The sequence below is a fragment of the Oncorhynchus keta genome, unplaced genomic scaffold (genome assembly GCF_023373465.1).
Source record: "Oncorhynchus keta strain PuntledgeMale-10-30-2019 unplaced genomic scaffold, Oket_V2 Un_contig_1522_pilon_pilon, whole genome shotgun sequence".
Taxonomy (NCBI): Eukaryota; Metazoa; Chordata; class Actinopteri; order Salmoniformes; family Salmonidae; genus Oncorhynchus; species Oncorhynchus keta.
The window spans coordinates 271,597-287,500 of record NW_026279203.1 but is presented as its reverse complement, the minus strand read 5'-3'; the positions used below and the strand labels follow the sequence as shown (position 1 = coordinate 287,500).

Below are 15,904 nucleotides of genomic sequence, written 5' to 3'. Positions count from 1 at the left end.
CCAGAGGGTAGTGTCCTCTCTCTGGGGGATGTGACCAGAGGGTAGTGGGGGAATGTGACCTCCTCTCTCTGGGGGATGTGACCAGAGGGTAGTGTCCTCTCTCTGGGGGATGTGACCAGAGGGTAGTGTCCTCTCTCTGGGGGATGTGACCAGAGGGTAGTGTCCTCTCTCTGGGGGATGTGACCAGAGGGTAGCTTCCTCTCTCTGGGGAATGTGACCAGAGGGTAGTGTCCTCTCTCTGGGGATGTGACCAGAGGGTAGTGTCCTCTCTCTGGGAGATGTGACCAGAGGGTAGTGTCCTCTCTCTGGGGAATGTGACCAGAGGGTAGTGTCCTCTCTGTGGGGATGTGACCAGAGGGTAGTGTCCTCTCTGGGGATGTGACCAGAGGGTAGTGTCCTCTCTGTGGGGGATGTGACCAGAGGGTAGTGTCCTCTCTCTGGGGGATGTGACCAGAGGGTAGTGTCCTCTCTCTGGGGATGTGACCCTCTCTGTGGGGGAGAGAGGTAGTGTCCTCTCTCTGGGGATGTGACCAGAGGGTGTCCTCTCTCTGCCAGTGTCCTCTCTGGGGGATGTGACCAGAGGGTAGTGTCCTCTCTCTGGGGATGTGACCAGAGGGTAGTGTCCTCTCTCTGGGGGGTATGTGACCAGAGGGTAGTGTCCTCTCTCTGGGGATGTGACCAGAGGGTAGTGTCCTCTCTCTGGGGAATGTGACCAGAGGGTAGTGTCCTCTCTCTGGGGGATGTGACCAGAGGGTAGTGTCCTCTCTCTGGGGGATGTGACCAGAGGGTAGTGTCCTCTCTGTGGGGATGTGACCAGAGGGTAGTGTCCTCTCTCTGGGGAATGTGACCAGAGGGTAGTGTGACCTCTCTGTGGGGGATGTGGGGGTAGTGTGACCATGTGTCCAGAGGGGGATGAGTGTCCTCTCTCTGGGGGACATGACCAAATGCAGTGGCATGGGGCCATTTGGGGCTCAGGACATTTTTCTCCCCCGGAGGAGATACTTACTTCTCTCATTGAGTGCTGAGGATATTTCAGCGCTCCACAGGGAAGAGTCGGACAGAAGCCTTCAGGAAAAACCAAACAAATGACAATGGATCTCTCTCAGCCTACCCATCATCCGGTAGCCACCGTCTCCTCTGTCTCTCTCTCTCTGTACCAGTGTAATTCAGAAATCAGCACTCTCTCCTTCACTGTATGGAGGACAAGGGTGTGAGAGAGTGAAAGTTCTGTCCTGCCTGGTGTGTTTGGGAAAGAATCCTTGCTGTTTCCTTCCAGCTCAGAATGCTTTGGTAATGGATCCATTGAGCCATGGTTAGTGCTATTTGGCATCCTTGTGACATCTCTACCCTAACCTTAACCCCTACCCTCACCCTAACCTTAACCATAACCCTTACCTTACTTCTTATGGCTGCAGGGTCAGTATTGAGTAGCTTGGATGACAGTTGCCCAGAGGTGCCCAGAATAAACGGCCTGCTCCTCAGTCCCAGTTGCTAATATATGCATATTATTATTAATATTGGATAGAAAACACTCTGAAGTTTCTAAAACTGTTTGAATGATGTCTGTGAGTATAACAGAACTCATATGGCAGGCAAAACCTGAGATGAAATCCAAACTCTACACACAAAGGAATTCTCCAGTTGGAGAACTCTCCACAAAACCCTCAAGATTGATTCTATACTTAGTTTGACAAGTTTCTTCGACCTGTAATATAACTTTTTGAAGTTTTTGTCCGACATTCGGATGGACCTGCACGAGCGTTTTGTATACCTAAGCCCTAACAAAAGTAGCTACATGGACATAAATAATGGACATTATCGAACAAATCAAGCATTTATTGTGGAACTAGGATTCCTGGGAGTGCATTCTGATGAAGATCATCAAAGGTAAGGTCAAAGGGTACTTAACCTTGATTTCAATTGAAGGCACTTTGATATAGACAGATTTTTTTATTCTTTTAATAGAGATCAGCCTTCATCGCCACTTAAAGAGATAGTTTGAGGAGACTGTTTTAAGACATTTTAAGTTTTTACCTAATGTCGAGAGTTTTGCAAACCGAACAGCTTCCCTTGGAACAAGAACAAGAAAGAATGCATTTAATTAGTCGATGTTCATGGTGAGGATGACAGGTGACAACCCGTACTGCCGTACAACGCTGGATGCCTCTCCTTCATCACGCCGTCTGGTCCAGGCAGACAGCTGTGTCTTCATTAGCACACAAAAGGAGCTCCAGGCTGAGGCTTCTAGGCTAATTATATTACAATGTGGCTCACTTCGTAGTCTAAATAAACCCTACGGTGCTCGGGCCTCAAACGCAGCAAGCTTTTAAAGGCCGGTCACACCACTAATTGGCTCCTTCATGGAATTTAAGAAGACTGCAGGACCTGCTGGCATTAAACCCGTTACAGTACGACCCATTTCATTAGACTCCAATGCCACACATGCTGTAGTATACACAGGGGCTTTTGACTCCTACTGAAATTGGTGATTTGGCTGATGGAGATATCTAGTTTTTTTTTACCCATTATCTGCTAATCATTCATGGAGCTACAACTAGTTGGGTATCCACTTTTATGATAATGGTTATATAATCGGTTTTGTGAGCTGAAGAGAACGACAGAGAACAGCACGGACAGCCTGTTCCTGAGACGATTAGGTGACTGATGTTTCGTTTTTTCTCTCCCATGACCCTTAGAGGAAAAGTGGTGGATTTCAACACAGGAGTTGTTTTCTGTTTTTGAGCAGCAGATTGAAATGACTGAGCTAATCTGTACAGGCATGAATGGATAACGCTCCCCTCATTAGTGACGAACAAATGATCCAGAAACCAAACCTCGTCAGGCTGTTGTTGCTTGAATTTGCTAATTATTCTCCCTAACACGCTCCACAGTTCCATTTCCTTGCATCTTCTCATTGCTGTGGATCATATTGCTTTCTTTCACTCCATTGTCTGGCCTCCACTACCATCGCTCCATGTTATCCAATGGGATGATATAGTCTATCAATCCTGTCATTTTTTTAATGATTTTTTTCATCTCTGTTTAGCACAGTCAATCTCCCGCCACCAAGTCACATACTGTAGGGATGATACTGTACTTATTGTGATAGTGTTTTTTTTATATTTGATCAACGCCAGGTCCAATGGGAGTGTATAAACCCCAAGTATCAGATGAAGAAGAAGAATTACAAGAACTCTGGTATCGTCATTCTCAATCAGTGCAAGGTGATTCACGACTCTCTCTCATTCACACACTCATTCCATCCTTCCTCCGCCCACCACTTTCTCTAACCTGATGTCTAAGTCTCATTGGCAGACGGTTCCAGAACATTTATCATCCTGTTACTGTTATGGATGTGAAGGATGGTTGTGATCAGATGGAATCTGACTAATATGACATTTCTTCCATCTGCTGAACCCACGGATGACCTTAAAATTAGTGTAATTAAGGGGACAACTATGTCTGCATGGAGACACTGTGGAATAGCTAATGATGTTTTTAAATGCAGACATATTCCCATTAAATAAGTGCTGGCCTTTCTCAGTGTCTTTATTGGCAGATTGCTACTTACCAAGACAATCTATTATATTGAGAAGATAGTCGAGTGACCGCTCCAACAAAGGAAATAAACTCAGCAAAAAAATAAATGTCCTTTTTCAGGACTCTGTCTTTCAAAGGTAATTAGTATAAATCCAAATAACTTCACAGATCTTCATTGTAAAGGGTTTAACCTCTTGCTCCTACCTGACACGCAGGCGTCCCATCTAGACATCTGAAATGCAAATGCGCTACGCTAAATGCTAATAGCACTCGTTAAAACTCAAACGTTCATTAAAATACACATCCAGGGTATTGAATTAAAGCTACACTCGTGAATCCAGGCAACAAGTCAGATTTTTTAAATGCTTTTCGGCGAAAGCATGAGAAGCTGTTATCTGATAGCATGTAACACCCCAAAAGACCCGCAGGGGACGTAAACAAAATAATTTGCATAGTCGGCGCGACACAAAACGCACAAATAAAATATAAAACATTCATTACCTTTGACCATCTTCTTTGTTGGCACTCGAAGATGTCCCATAAACACTATTGGGTCTTTTTTTCTCGATTAAATCGGTCCATATATAGCCTAGATATCGATCTATGAAGACTGTGTGATCAACGAAAAAAATAGCGTTTTATAACGTAACGTCATTTTTTTAAATTAAAAAAGTTGACGATAAACTTTCACAAAACACTTCTAAATACTTTTGTAATGCAACTTTAGGTATTAGTAAACGTTAATAAGCGATCAAATTGATCACGAGGCAATGTATATTCTATAGCTGTACGTCTGGAAATAATGTCCGGGTAAATCTCAACCAAAATATCCGGTCGGAGACAGGAAGAACTGCTCTGCCTTGTGTCTGTTTGACCAAGAAACAAATAGTAGGCAAATGACAAGACTCTTGACATCGTGTGGAAGCTGTAGGTATTGCAACCTCAGCCCCATTTAATGTGGTTCACGTTTAACAATTGGTTGAAGTTGTGCATGGATGTATTTTCGCATTTAAAGTGATCAGATTTTCCTGCACTTTTCGATGAAACGCACGTTCTGTTATAGTCACAGCCGTGATTTAACCAGTTTTATAAACGTCTGAGTGTTTTCTATCCACACATACTAATCATATGCATGTACTATATTCCTGGCATGAGTAGCAGGGTGCTGAAATGTTGCGCGATTTTTAACAGAATGTTCGAAAAAGTAGGGGGTAGGAGTAACAGGTTAAACACGGTTTCCCATGCGTGTTCAATGAATCATAAACAATTAATGAACATGCACCTGTGGAATGGTCGTTGAGAAACTAACAGCTTACAGATGGTAGATAATTAAGGTCACAGTTATGAAAACTTAGGACATTAAAGAGGCCTTTCTACTGTCTCTGAAAAACACCAAAAGAAAGATGTCCAGGGTCCCTGCTCATCATGAGGACTGCAGATGTGGCCATGGCAATAAATTGCAATGTCCATACTGTGAGATGCCTAAGACAGCACTACAGGGAGACAGGGTGGACAGCTGACCGTCCTCGCAGTGGCAGACCACATGTAACAACACCTGCACAGGATCGGTACATCCGAACATCGCAGCTGTCACATGAGTTGACGCTGGAGAGAGGAAGCAGGTACGGGGCGTAAAACATTGAATAAATAACGGACATGGAACGAGACAGGAACAGCGACAGAAAACAATACAATGCAGCAGGGAACAGAGCTGCGGAACTGACAAACATAGTGGAGGAAATTAACAGGTGATAAGTGAGTCCAGGTGAGTCCAATAACGCTGATGCGCATGACGAGGGAAGGCAGGTGTGTGTGATGGATGGCAGGAGTGCATGATGCAGGGCAACCTGGGGCCTTCAAGTGCCAGGGGGAGGAAAGAGCGGGAGCAGACATGACAACACTTGTGGGACAGGTACAGGATGGCAACAACAACTGCCCGAGTTACACCAGGAACGCACAATCCCTCCATCAGTGCTCAGACTGTCCGCAATCGGCTGAGAGAGGCTGGACTGAGGGCTTGTAGACCTGTTGTAAGGCAGGTCCTCACCAGACATCACCGGCAACAACGTCACCTATGGGCACAAACCTACCGTCGCTGGACCAGACAGGGCTGGCAAAAGTGCTCTTCACTGAGTGTTACACCGAGGCCTGTACTCTGGAGCGGGATCGATTTGGAGGTGGAGGGTCTGTAGTAGTCTTGGGGGATGTGTTGCAGCATCATCAGACTGAGCTTGTTGTCATTGCAGGCAATCTTAACACTGTGCATTATATGGAAGACATCCTCCTCCCTCATGTGGTACCCTTCGTGGAGGCTCATTCTGACATGACCCTCCAGCATGACAATGCCACCAGCCATACTGCTTGGATCTCATACAGCCCGGATCTCAATCCCATTGAGCACGTCTGGGACCTGTTGGATCAGAGGGTGAGGGCTAGGGCCAATTTCCCCAGAAATGTCCAGGATCTTGCAGGTGCCTTGGTGGAAGAGTGTGGTAACATCTCACAGCAAGAACTGGCAAATCTGGTGCAGTCCAGGAGGAGGACACATTATTCAATTTCTGTTAGTCACATGTCTGTGGAACTTGTTTGGTTTATGTTTCAGTTGTTGAATCTTGTTATGTTTAAACAAATATTTGCACGTTAATTAAGTTTGCTGAAAAAAAACGCAGTTGACAGTGAGAGGACGTTTCTTTTTTTGCTGAGTTTACATGTTCTCAAAGATGGGAGGCAGGTGGGAGGAGGCGAGATAAAGTGGAAGGATTCTAGCTAATGAGAGGGCAGATACGTGTGTGAACAACAGGCACAACTAAGTCGTATTTCCTAAAGTTGCCGGAATTCCATGTTCATCCACTTATATAATTTGTAACAGCCTAAACATTATTTAACTTCTGTTAGATTAAATAAGCCTCGTAATTTGACACACTCGCATAGACCAACAAAAGGCTTATCTCACGTAGACAGATTTTGGCCGGAGTAAATCCCCACTTCTTCCTCTCTGATATTTCCCAACACTGGCCAACATGTGACACCAGTTGTAACAGAGACATAATGAACAACACCCACAGCCAGCTGCTTTCTCAAAGCTAATGGCTAACATGCTAAACTAGCTGCTTTGTAAGTGGCTGGAATAAGGGATAAGATGTTCCTAAGTGGTCAGTTACTGTGTTTGTCATGTCATCCCCAAGTGATTGGTGCCAATTCTCACTGTGGGTAGCTGAGGTCCCCCGCCCTCAACTGCTGTCTCCCATCCACAGATCATCAAGATGCACTCCTTCCTGGATTACATCATGGGAGGCTGTCAGATCCAGTTTACAGTGAGTTCACACTGACACTCACACTAACATGCATGACTCACACATTCACTCACAGGATGCCAAAATGTATTCAAATACACAAAATAATGCATATGACTTTTAAAAAATGGCACTGCCCTCATTATTCTCTTTTAGTTGGGTGACGTATATGTGACAGACTGGGTTTTAACCAGGGTCATGTGTGTGCCACAAGACTGAGTTAGCCTGCCGAGTTTAAGCCTAGGCATTAGCTTAGGGAGCTTACATAAATAATCCTCTTTTGTTCTGATAGTGAGAATGGTTCATTTTCACCACCTGGGAAACAAACCTCTGCCATTAGCTGCAGCTTTTCAAGAATCCCTTTCTCCCAGCTGTGAACACGTGGGTTCTAGTTATCTGTTGTTTTTCTGGATAAGGGATGCCCTCTGCCCCCTGCCTGTAAATAGTGTTTGTGTGAAACTACTTCTCAAGGGAGGTCTTATTGAGGTACATTTAATTGACCAGGAAGTGTTTGCTCTTATGACACACTAACGTTTCCTTTTATTCCTACCACCTAAAAGGCGACCGTGGTTGATGTTGACATTTAAATGGGCTCCATACTTCCTTCAGATCCCTTAGCGAGAGTGTTAGGCTCTCTCTCTGTGCCAGGCTAAACAACAAATGAGAAACGTTCTGCCTCTAACCGTTTCTAACGAGGAACAATGTATCCATAGATCACAGACGTGAGAGGAAGAATCAAAGAGATGACTGACTTTAAATGAGGATAAAAAGAATAAGAGATGACAAAAGAGAGGGGGGGGGGAACAAGCCCAACAGAGTAGAAGAGGATAGCAGAGCAGACAGAGTGGGATGGTGTATGTGTCAGAGTGAGGGAGAGGTGTAAAGGAAGGTGGGATGGTGTATGTGTCAGAAGGTGGGATGGTGGTGTATGTGTCAGAGTGAGGGAGAGGTGTAAAGGAAGGTGGGATGGTGTGTGTGTCAGAGTGAGAGGTGTAAAGGGAAGGTGGGATGGTGTGTGTGTCAGAGTGAGAGGTGTAAAGGGAAGGTGGGATGGTGTGTGTGTCAGAGTGAGAGGTGTAAAAGGAAGGTGGGATGGTGTATGTGTCAGAGTGAGGGAGAGGTGTAAAGGGAAGGTGGGATGGTGTGTGTGTCAGAGTGAGGGAGAGGTGTAAAGGGAAGGTGGGATGGTGTGTGTGTCAGAGTGAGAGGTGTAAAGGGAAGGTGGGATGGTGTGTGTGTCAGAGTGAGAGGTGTAAAAGGAAGGTGGGATGGTGTGTGTGTCAGAGTGAGAGGTGTAAAGGGAAGGTGGGATGGTGTATGTGTCAGAGTGAGAGGTGTAAAGGGAAGGTGGGATGGTGTGTGTGTCAGAGTGAGAGGTGTAAAAGAAGGTGGGATGGTGTGTGTGTCAGAGTGAGAGGTGTAAAGGGAAGGTGGGATGGTGTATGTGTCAGAGTGAGAGGTGTAAATGGAAGGTGGGATGGTGTATGTGTCAGAGTGAGAGGTGTAAAGGAAGGTGGGATGGTGTATGTGTCAGAGTGAGAGGTGTAAAAGGAAGGTGGGATGGTGTATGTGTCAGAGTGAGAGGTGTAAAGGGAAGGTGGGATGGTGTATGTGTCAGAGTGAGAGGTGTAAAGGGAAGGTGGGATGGTGTGTGTGTCAGAGTGAGAGGTGTAAAGGGAAGGTGGGATGGTGTATGTGTCAGAGTGAGAGGTGTAAAAGGAAGGTGGGATGGTGTATGTGTCAGAGTGAGAGGTGTAAAGGAAGGTGGGATGGTGTGTGTCAGAGTGAGAGGTGTAAATGGAAGGTGGGATGGTGTATGTGTCAGAGTGAGAGGTGTAAAAGGAAGGTGGGATGGTGTATGTGTCAGAGTGAGAGGTGTAAAAGGAAGGTGGGATGGTGTATGTGTCAGAGTGAGAGGTGTAAAGGGAAGGTGGGATGGTGTATGTGTCAGAGTGAGGGAGAGGTGTAAAGGGAAGGTGGGATGGTGTATGTGTCAGAGTGAGAGGTGTAAAGGGAAGGTGGGATGGTGTATGTGTCAGAGTGAGAGGTGTAAAGGGAAGGTGGGATGGTGTGTGTGTCAGAGTGAGAGGTGTAAAGGGAAGGTGGGATGGTGTGTGTGTCAGAGTGAGAGGTGTAAAGGGAAGGTGGGATGGTGTATGTGTCAGAGTGAGAGGTGTAAAGGGAAGGTGGGATGGTGTGTGTGTCAGAGTGAGAGGTGTAAAGGGAAGGTGGGATGGTGTATGTGTCAGAGTGAGAGGTGTAAAGGGAAGGTGGGATGGTGTATGTGTCAGAGTGAGAGGTGTAAAGGAAGGTGGGATGGTGTGTGTGTCAGAGTGAGAGGTGTAAAGGGAAGGTGGGATGGTGTATGTGTCAGAGTGAGAGGTGTAAAGGGAAGGTGGGATGGTGTATGTGTCAGAGTGAGGAGAGGTGTAAAGGAAGGTGGGATGGTGTATATGTCAGAGTGAGAGGTGTAAAGGAAGGTGGGATGGTGTATATGTCAGAGTGAGAGGTGTAAAGGGAAGGTGGGATGGTGTATGTGTCAGAGTGAGAGGTGTAAAGGGAAGGTGGGATGGTGTATGTGTCAGAGTGAGAGGTGTAAAGGGAAGGTGGGATGGTGTGTGTGTCAGAGTGAGGGAGAGGTGTAAAGGGAAGGTGGGATGGTGTATATGTCAGAGTGAGAGGTGTAAAGGGAAGGTGGGATGGTGTATGTGTCAGAGTGAGGGAGAGGTGTAAAGGGAAGGTGGGATGGTGTGTGTGTCAGAGTGAGAGGTGTAAAGGGAAGGTGGGATGGTGTATGTGTCAGAGTGAGAGGTGTAAAGGGAAGGTGGGATGGTGTGTGTGTCAGAGTGAGAGGTGTAAAAGGAAGGTGGGATGGTGTATGTGTCAGAGTGAGAGGTGTAAAGGGAAGGTGGGATGGTGTGTGTGTCAGAGTGAGAGGTGTAAAAGGAAGGTGGGATGGTGTGTGTGTCAGAGTGAGAGGTGTAAAGGGAAGGTGGGATGGTGTATGTGTCAGAGTGAGAGGTGTAAATGGAAGGTGGGATGGTGTATGTGTCAGAGTGAGAGGTGTAAAAGGAAGGTGGGATGGTGTATGTGTCAGAGTGAGAGGTGTAAAAGGAAGGTGGGATGGTGTATGTGTCAGAGTGAGAGGTGTAAAGGGAAGGTGGGATGGTGTATGTGTCAGAGTGAGAGGTGTAAAGGGAAGGTGGGATGGTGTATGTGTCAGAGTGAGAGGTGTAAAGGGAAGGTGGGATGGTGTATGTGTCAGAGTGAGAGGTGTAAAAGGAAGGTGGGATGGTGTATGTGTCAGAGTGAGAGGTGTAAAAGGAAGGTGGGATGGTGTGTGTGTCAGAGTGAGAGGTGTAAATGGAAGGTGGGATGGTGTATGTGTCAGAGTGAGAGGTGTAAAGGGAAGGTGGGATGGTGTATGTGTCAGAGTGAGAGGTGTAAAAGGAAGGTGGGATGGTGTATGTGTCAGAGTGAGAGGTGTAAAGGGAAGGTGGGATGGTGTATGTGTCAGAGTGAGGGAGAGGTGTAAAGGGAAGGTGGGATGGTGTATGTGTCAGAGTGAGAGGTGTAAAGGGAAGGTGGGATGGTGTATGTGTCAGAGTGAGAGGTGTAAAGGGAAGGTGGGATGGTGTATGTGTCAGAGTGAGAGGTGTAAAGGGAAGGTGGGATGGTGTATATGTCAGAGTGAGAGGTGTAAAGGGAAGGTGGGATGGTGTATGTGTCAGAGTGAGAGGTGTAAAGGGAAGGTGGGATGGTGTATGTGTCAGAGTGAGAGGTGTAAAGGGAAGGTGGGATGGTGTGTGTGTCAGAGTGAGGGAGAGGTGTAAAGGGAAGGTGGGATGGTGTATATGTCAGAGTGAGAGGTGTAAAGGGAAGGTGGGATGGTGTATATGTCAGAGTGAGAGGTGTAAAGGGAAGGTGGGATGGTGTATGTGTCAGAGTGAGAGGTGTAAAGGGAAGGTGGGATGGTGTGTGTGTCAGAGTGAGAGGTGTAAAGGGAAGGTGGGATGGTGTATGTGTCAGAGTGAGAGGTGTAAAGGGAAGGTGGGATGGTGTATGTGTCAGAGTGAGAGGTGTAAAGGGAAGGTGGGATGGTGTATGTGTCAGAGTGAGAGGTGTAAAGGGAAGGTGGGATGGTGTATGTGTCAGAGTGAGAGGTGTAAAGGGAAGGTGGGATGGTGTGTGTGTCAGAGTGAGAGGTGTAAAGGGAAGGTGGGATGGTGTATGTGTCAGAGTGAGAGGTGTAAAGGGAAGGTGGGATGGTGTATGTGTCAGAGTGAGAGGTGTAAAGGGAAGGTGGGATGGTGTATGTGTCAGAGTGAGAGGTGTAAAGGGAAGGTGGGATGGTGTGTGTGTGTCAGAGTGAGAGGTGTAAAGGGAAGGTGGGATGGTGTGTGTGTCAGAGTGAGAGGTGTAAAGGGAAGGTGGGATGGTGTATGTGTCAGAGTGAGGGAGAGGGAGAGGTGTAAAGGGAAGGTGGGATGGTGTATGTGTCAGAGTGAGAGGTGTAAAGGGAAGGTGGGATGGTGTATGTGTCAGAGTGAGAGGTGTAAAGGGAAGGTGGGATGGTGTGTGTGTCAGAGTGAGAGGTGTAAATGGAAGGTGGGATGGTGTATGTGTCAGAGTGAGAGGTGTAAAGGGAAGGTGGGATGGTGTATGTGTCAGAGTGAGAGGTGTAAAGGGAAGGTGGGATGGTGTGTGTGTCAGAGTGAGAGGTGTAAAGGGAAGGTGGGATGGTGTATGTGTCAGAGTGAGAGGTGTAAAGGGAAGGTGGGATGGTGTGTGTGTCAGAGTGAGAGGTGTAAATGGAAGGTGGGATGGTGTATGTGTCAGAGTGAGAGATGTAAAGGGAAGGTGGGATGGTGTGTGTGTCAGAGTGAGAGGTGTAAAGGGAAGGTGGGATGGTGTATGTGTCAGAGTGAGGGAGAGGTGTAAAGGGAAGGTGGGATGGTGTGTGTGTCAGAGGGAGGGAGAGGTGTAAAGGGAAGGTGGGATGGTGTGTGTGTCAGAGTGTGAGGTGTAAAGGGAAGGTGGGATGGTGTATGTGTCAGAGTGAGGGAGAGGTGTAAAGGGAAGGTGGGATGGTGTGTGTGTTAGAGGGAGAGGTGTAAAGGGAAGGTGGGATGGTGTATATGTCAGAGTGAGGGAGAGGTGTAAAGGGAAGGTGGGATGGTGTGTGTGTCAGAGGGAGAGGTGTAAAGGGAAGGTGGGATGGTGTATGTGTCAGAGTGAGAGGTGTAAAGGGAAGGTGGGATGGTGTATGTGTCAGAGTGAGAGGTGTAAAGGGAAGGTGGGATGGTGTATGTGTCAGAGTGAGAGGTGTAAAGGGAAGGTGGGATAGTGTATGTGTGAGAGTGAGAGGTGTAAAGGGAAGGTGGGATGGTGTATGTGTCAGAGTGAGAGGTGTAAAGGGAAGGTGGGATGGTGTATGTGTCAGAGTGAGAGGTGTAAAGGGAAGGTGGGATAGTGTATGTGTCAGAGTCAGAGGTGTAAAGGGAAGGTGGGATGGTGTATGTGTCAGAGTGAGAGGTGTAAAGGGAAGGTGGGATGGTCTATGTGTCAGAGTGAGAGGTGTAAAGGGAAGGTGGGATGGTGTGTGTGTCAGAGTGAGAGGTGTAAAGGGAAGGTGGGATGGTGTGTGTGTCAGAGGGAGAGGTGTAAAGGGAAGGTGGGATGGTGTATGTGTCAGAGTGAGAGGTGTAAAGGGAAGGTGGGATGGTGTATGTGTCAGAGTGAGAGGTGTAAAGGGAAGGTGGGATGGTGTGTGTGTCAGAGTGAGAGGTGTAAAGGGAAGGTGGGATGGTGTGTGTGTCAGAGTGAGAGGTGTAAAGGGAAGGTGGGATGGTGTATGTGTCAGAGTGAGAGGTGTAAAGGGAAGGTGGGATGGTGTGTGTGTCAGAGTGAGGGAGAGGTGTAAAGGGAAGGTGGGATGGTGTATGTGTCAGAGTGAGAGGTGTAAAGGGAAGGTGGGATGGTGTGTGTGTCAGAGTGAGAGGTGTAAAGGGAAGGTGGGATGGTGTGTGTGTCAGAGTGAGAGGTGTAAAGGGAAGGTGGGATGGTGTGTGTGTCAGAGTGAGAGGTGTAAAGGGAAGGTGGGATGGTGTATGTGTCAGAGTGAGAGGTGTAAAGGGAAGGTGGGATGGTGTGTGTGTCAGAGTGAGAGGTGTAAAGGGAAGGTGGGATGGTGTGTGTGTCAGAGTGAGAGGTGTAAAGGGAAGGTGGGATGGTGTGTGTGTCAGAGTGATAGGTGTAAAGGGAAGGTGGGATGGTGTATGTGTCAGAGTGAGAGGTGTAAAGGGAAGGTGGGATGGTGTATGTGTCAGAGTGAGAGGTGTAAAGGGAAGGTGGGATGGTGTATGTGTCAGAGTGAGAGGTGTAAAGGGAAGGTGGGATGGTGTGTGTGTCAGAGTGATAGGTGTAAAGGGAAGGTGGGATGGTGTATGTGTCAGAGTGAGAGGTGTAAATGGAAGGTGGGATGGTGTATGTGTCAGAGTGAGAGGTGTAAAGGGAAGGTGGGATGGTGTATGTGTCAGAGTGAGGGAGAGGTGTAAAGGAAGGTGCATACATTTGAGGTAATTGGAGTCAAACTCCCTTTGATTACCACTTGTCTTCCCAGGTAGCTATTGATTTCACCGCCTCGAACGGGGATCCTCACAACAGCTGCTCTCTACACTACATCCATCCATACCAGCCTAACGAGTACCTCAAAGCTCTGGTCGCTGTAGGGGAGATCTGCCAGGATTACGACAGGTGAGGCCAATCGTTAACAGCTATTATATCAAATGTTGTGCAATGACTGTTGCTCGTGACTTCAATGTTGATTCCTCCTCTCCTGAAAAAAAAACTTTTCAAAGTTTGTGTGTGAAAGTTTCCTCTAGTTGGAGGTAAACCCAGGCCCTGCATGTCCCCAGGTACCCTCATTTGTTGACTTCTGTGATCGAAAAAGTATTGGTTTTATGCATGTGAACATCAGAAGCCTCCTCCCTAAGTTTGTTTTACTCACTGCTTTAGCACACTCTGCTAACCCTGATGTCCTTGCCGTGTCTGAATCCTGGCTCAGGAAGGCCACCAAAAATTCAGAGATTTCCATACCCAACTATAACATCTTCCGTCAAGATAGAACTGCCAAAGGGGCGGAGTCGCAGTCTACTGCAGAGATAGCCTGCAAAGTAATGTCATACTTTCCAGGTCCATACCCAAACAGTTCGAACTACTAATTTTGAAAATTACTCTCTCCAGAAACAAGTCTCTCACTGTTGCCGCCTGCTACCGACCCCGTCAGCTCCCAGCTGTGCCCTGGACACCATTTGTGAATTGATCGCCCCCATCTAGCTTCAGAGTTTGTTCTGTTAGGTGACCTAAACTGGGATATGCTTAACACCCCGGCAGTCCTACAATCTAAGCTAGATGCCCTCAATCTCACTCAAATCATCAAGGAACCCACCAGGTACAACCCTAACTCTGTAAACAAGGGCACCCTCATAGACGTCATCCTGACCAACTGGCCCTCCAAATATACCTCCGCTGTCTTCAACCAGGATCTCAGCGATCACTGCCTCATCGCCTGTATCCGCCACGGAGCCGCAGTCAAACGACCACCCTCATCACTGTCAAACGCTCCCTAAAACACTTCTGTGAGCAGGCCTTTCTAATCGACCTGGCCCGTGTATCCTGGAAGGACTTTGACCTCATCCCGTCAGTTGAGGATGCCTGGTCATTCTTTAAAAGTAACTTCCTCACCATTTTAGATAAGCATGCTCCGGTCAAAAATGCAGAACCAAGAACAGATACAGCCCTTGGTTCACTCCAGACCTGACTGCCCTCGACCAGCACAAAAACATCCTGTGGCAGACTGCAATAGCATCGAATAGCCCCCGTGATATGCAACTGTTCAGGGAAGTCAGGAACCAATACACGCAGTCAGTCAGGAAAGCTAAGGCCAGCTTCTTCAGGCAGAAGTTTGCATCCTGTAGCTCCAACTCCAAAAGTTCTGGGACACTGTGAAGTCCATGGAGAACAAGAGCACCTCCTCCCAGCTGCCCACTGCACTGAGGCTAGGAAACACGGTCTCCACCGATAAATCCATGATTATCGAAAACTTCAATAGGCACTTCTCAACGGCTGGCCATGCCTTCCGCCTGGCTACTCCAACCTCGGCCAACAGCTCCACCCCCCCCCGTAGTTCCTCACCCAAGCCTCTCCAGGTTCTCCTTTACCCAAATCCAGATAGCAGATGTTCTGAAAGAGCTGCAAAACCTGGACCCGTACAAATCAGCTGGGCTTGACAATCTGGACCCGCTATTTCTGAAACTATCTGCCGCCATTGTCGCAACCCCTATTACCAGCCTGTTCAACCTCTATTTCATATCGTCTGAGATCCCCAAGGATTGGAAAGCTGCCGCAGTCATCCCCCTCTTCAAAGGGGAGACACCCTGGACCCAAACTGCTATAGACCTATATCCATCCTGCCCTGCCTATCTAAGGTCTTCGAAAGCCAAGTCAACAAACAGGTCACTGACCATCTCGAATCCCACCGTACCTTCTCCGCTGTGCAATCTGGTTTCCGAGCCGGTCACGGGTGCACCTCAGCCACACTCAAGGTACTAAATGATATCATAACCGCCATCGATAAAAGACAGTACTGTGCAGCTGTCTTCATCGACCTCGCCAAGGCTTTCGACTCTGTCAATCACCATATTCTTATCGGCAGACTCAACAGCCTCGGTTTTCGGATGACTGCCTTGCCTGGTTCACCAATTACTTTGCAGACAGAGTTCAGTGTGTCAAATCGGAGGGCATGCTGTCCGGTCCTCTGGCAGTCTCTATGGGGGTGCCACAGGGTTCAATTCTCGGGCCGACTCTTTTCTCTGTATATATCAATGATGTTGCTCTTGCTGCGGGCGATTCCCTGATCCACCTCTACGCAGACGACACCATTCTATATACTTTCGGCCCGTCATTGGACACTGTGCTATCAAACCTCCAAACGAGCTTCAATGCCATACAGCACTCCTTCCGTGGCCTCCAACTGCTCTTAAACGCGAGTAAAACCAAATGCATGCTTT

General features: G+C 47.6%; 1 pseudogene; it reads left to right on the top strand.

The window, feature by feature from the left end:
- Positions 1-15,904, top strand: part of LOC127918901 (copine-4-like) — a 73,217-nt pseudogene that overhangs the window by 41,991 nt on the left and 15,322 nt on the right.